Here is a 4,732-nt window from a genome sequence, read left to right as displayed (position 1 = left end):
AGGACATGGTGGGTTCTGAATTTCAACTTTTAAATGAGATACGTTAAAGGCCGAAGGTATGGATGAAGCGAGTGCTTAAATGAAAGAAATGATGAAAACAGTGCTAAATATGCAAATATGATGATATGAGGTATGAAGTGCAGGACATGGTGGGTTAGGAATTGCACCTTTTTAATGAGATAAGTATGAGACCAAAGGTATGGATGGAGCGAGTGCTTAAATGAGAAAAAATGATGAAAACAGTGCCAAAGATAGAAACATGATAAGATGAGATAGAAAGTGCAGGACATGGTGGGTTTGGAATATCACCTTTTAAATGTGATAAGTATGAGACCGAAGGTATGGATGGAGCGAGTGTTTCAAGGTGAAGGGACGATGAATTCAGTGCTATAGATGGAAATCAGACAAGATGAGGCATGAAGTGCAGGACATGGTGGGTTAAGAATTGCACCTTTGAAATGAGATACGTAGGTTGCCGAAGGTTTGGATTAAGCGAGTGCTTAAATGAAAAGAAATGATGAAAACAGTGCTAAAAATAGAAAAATGATAACATAAGGCATGAAGTGCAGGACATGGTGGGTTAAGAATTTCACCCTTTAAATGAGATACGTAGGAGACTGAAGGTATGGATGGAGCGAGTGCTTAAATGGAAGTAATGATGAAAACAGTGCTAATGATAGATATATGATAAGATGAGGTATGAAGTGCAGGACATGGTGGGTTAGGAATTGCACCTCTTAATTCAGATAAGTAGGAGACCGAAGGTATGGATGGAGCGAGTGTTTAAAGGTGAAGGGACGATGAAAACAGTGCTAAAGATGGAAATATGATATGATGAGGAAATAAGTGCAGGACATTATGGGTTAAGAATTGCACCTTTTAAATGAGATACGTAGGTGGCCAAAGGTATGGGTGAAGCGAGTGCTTAAATAAGAAGAAATGATGAAAACATAGCTAAAGATGGAAACATGATAAGATGAGGTATGAAGTGCAGGACATGGTGGGTTAGGAATTGCACCTTTTAAATGAGTTAAGTATGAGACCAAAGGTATGGATGGAGCGAATGCTTAAAGGAGAAGAAATCATGCAACCAGTGCTAAAGATGGAAGTATGATAAGATGAGGTATGATGTGCAGGACATGGTGGGTTAGGAATTGCACCTTTTAAATAATATAAGTAGGATACCGAAGGTGTGGATGTAGCGAGTGCTTAAAGGTGAAGAAACGATGAAATCAGTCCTAACCATGGAAATATGATAAGATGGAGTATGAAGTGCAGGACATGGTGGGTTAGGAATTACACCTTTTGAATGAGATAAGTAGGAGACCGAAGGTATTGATGTAGCGAGTGCTTAAAGGTGAAGAAATGATGAAAACAGTGCTAAGGATGGAAATATGATAAGATGAGGTATGAAGTGCATGGCATGGTGGGTTAGGAATTGCACCGTTACAAAGAGATAAGTAGGGAATCGAAGGTATGGATAAGGCGAGTGCTTACATGAGAAGAAATGATGAAAACAGTGCTAAAGAAGGAAATTTGATAAGATGAGGTATTAAGTGCGGGACATGGTGGGAAATGAATTGCACCTTTTAAATAAGATAAGTAGAAGGCTGAAGGTGTGGATGGGGCGAGTATTTAAAGGTGAAGTAATGACGAAATCAGTGCTAACGATGGAAATATGATAAGATGAGGTATGAAGTGTAGGACATGGTGGGTTAGGAATTGCACCTGTTAAATGCGATAAGTAGGAGACCGAAGGTATGGATGGAGCGAGTGCTTAAAGGAGAAGAAATGATGAAAACAGTGCTAAAAATGGAAATATGATAAGATGGAATATGAAGTGCAGGACATGGTGGGTTAGGAATTACACCTTTTGAATGAGATTAGTAGGAGACCGAAGGTATGGATGTAGCGAGTGCTTAATGGTGAAGAAATGATGAAAACAGTGCTAACGATGGAAATATGATAAGATGAGGTATGAAGTGTAGGACATGGTGGGTTAGGAATTGCACATGTTAAATGAGATAAGTAGGAGGCCGAAGGTGTTGATGGAGCGAGTGCTTAAAGGAGAACAAATGATGAAAACAGTGCTAAAGATGGAAACATGATAAGATGAGGTATGAAGTGCAGGACATGGTGGGTTAGGAATTGCAACTTTTCAATGAGATAAGTAGGAGTCCAAAGGTATGGATGGAGCGAGTGCTTTAAGGAGTATGGATGATGATAACAGTGCTAACGATGGAAATATGATAAGATGAGTTATGAAGTGCAGGACATGGTGGGTTAGGAATTACACCTTTTAAATGAGATAAGTAGGAGACCGAAGGTATGGATGAAGCGAGTTTTTTAAGGTGAAGGGACGATGAAAAGAGTGCTAAAGATGGAAATATGATATGATGAGGTATGAAGTGCAGGACATGGTGGATTACGAATTTTCCTTTTAAATGAGATAAGTAGGACAACGAGGGTATTGATGAAGCGAGTGCTTAAATGAGAAGAAATGATGATAACAGTGCTAAACATGGAAATATGATAAGATGAGGTTTGAATTGCAAGACATGGTGGGTTAGGAATTACACCTTTTGAATGAGATAAGTCGGAGACCGAAGGTATGGATGAAGCGAGTTTTTTAAGGTGAAGGGACGATAAACGAGTGCTAAAAATGGAAATATGATAAGATGAGGTATGAAGTGCAGGACATGGTGGGTTGGGAATTTCACCTATTAAATGAGATACGGAAAAGGCCGAAGGTATGGATGAAGCGAGTGCTTCAATGGAAGAAATGATGAAAACAGTGCTAAATATGGAAATATGATGATATGAGGTATGAAGTGCAGGACATGGTGGGTTAGGAATTGCACCTTTTTAATGAGATAAGTATGAGACCAAAGGTATGGATGGAGCGAGTGCTTAAATGAGAAAAAATGATGAAAACAGTGCCAAAGATAGAAACATGATATCATGAGATAGAAAGTGCAGGACATGGTGGGTTTGGAATATCACCTTTTAAATGTGATAAGTATGAGACCGAAGGTATGGATGGAGCGAGTGCTTAAATGAGAAGAAATGATGAAAACAGTGCTAAAGATGGAAACATGATAAGATGAGATATAAAGTGAAGGACAAGGTGGGTTAAGAATTGCACCTTTTTAATGAGATAAGTAGGAGACCGAAGGTATGGATGGAGCGAGTGTTTCAAGGTGAAGGGACGATGAATTCAGTGCTATAGATGGAAATCAGATAAGATGAGGCATGAAGTGCTGGACATGGTGGGTTAAGAATTGCACCTTTGAAATGAGATACGTAGGTTGCCGAAGGTTTGGATTAAGCGAGTGCCTAAATGAAAAGAAATGATGAAAACAGTGCTGAAAATAGAAAAATGATAAGATAAGGCATGAAGTGCAGGACATGGTGGGTTAAGAATTTCACCCTTTAAATGAGATAAGTAGGAGACTGAAGGTATGGATGGAGCGAGTGCTTAAATGGAAGTAATGATGAAAACAGTGCTAATGATGGATATATGATAAGATGAGGTATGAAGTGCAGGACATGGTGGGTTAGGAATTGCACCTCTTAAATCAGATAAGTAGGAGACCGAAGGTATGGATGGAGCGAGTGTTTAAAGGTGAAGGGACGATGAAAACAGTGCTAAAGATGGAAATATGATATGATGAGGAAAGAAGTGCTGGACATTATGGGTTAAGAATTGCACCTTTTAAATGAGATACGTAGGTGGCCAAAGGTATGGGTGAAGCGAGTGCTTAAATAAGAAGAAATGATGAAAACATAGCTAAAGATGGAAACATGATAAGATGAGGTATGAAGTGCAGGACATGGTGGGTTAGGAATTGCACCTTTTAAATGAGTTAAGTATGAGACCAAAGGTATGGATGGAGCGAATGCTTAAAGGAGAAGAAATCATGCAACCAGTGCTAAAGATGGAAGTATGATAAGATGAGGTATGATGTGCAGGACATGGTGGGTTAGGAATTGCACCTTTTAAATAATATTAGGATACCGAAGGTGTGGATGTAGCGAGTGCTTAAAGGTGAAGAAACGATGAAATCAGTCCTAACCATGGAAATATGATAAGATGGAGTATGAAGTGCAGGACATGGTGGGTTAGGAATTACACCTTTTGAATGAGATAAGTAGGAGACCGTAGGTATTGATGTAGCGAGTGCTTAAAGGTGAAGAAATGATGAAAACAGTGCTAAGGATGGAAATATGATAAGATGAGGTATGAAGTGCATGGCATGGAGGGTTGGGAATTGCACCTTTTAAATGAGATAAGTATAAGACCGAAGGTATGGATGGAGCAAGTGTTTAAATGAGAAGGGATGAATATAACAGTGCTAAAGATGGAAATATGATAAGATGAGGTATGAAGTGCAGGACATGGTGGGTTAGGAATTGCACCGTTTCAAAGAGATAAGTAGGGAATCGAAGGTATGGATAAGGCGAGTGCTTACATGAGAAGAAATGATGAAAACAGTGCTAAAGAAGGAAATTTGATAAGATGAGGTATTAAGTGCGGGACATGGTGGGAAATGAATTGCACCTTTTAAATAAGATAAGTAGAAGGCTGAAGGTGTGGATGGAGCGAGTATTTAAAGGTGAAGAAATGAAGAAATCAGTGCTAACGATGGAAATATGATAAGATGAGGTATGAAGTGTAGGACATGGTGGGTTAGGAATTGCACCTGTTAAATGCGATAAGTAGGAGACCGAA

This window comes from Ischnura elegans (assembly GCF_921293095.1).
Source record: "Ischnura elegans chromosome 13 unlocalized genomic scaffold, ioIscEleg1.1 SUPER_13_unloc_4, whole genome shotgun sequence".
In the NCBI taxonomy this organism is placed as follows: Eukaryota; Metazoa; Arthropoda; class Insecta; order Odonata; family Coenagrionidae; genus Ischnura; species Ischnura elegans.
This window is presented reverse-complemented; position numbering follows the sequence as displayed.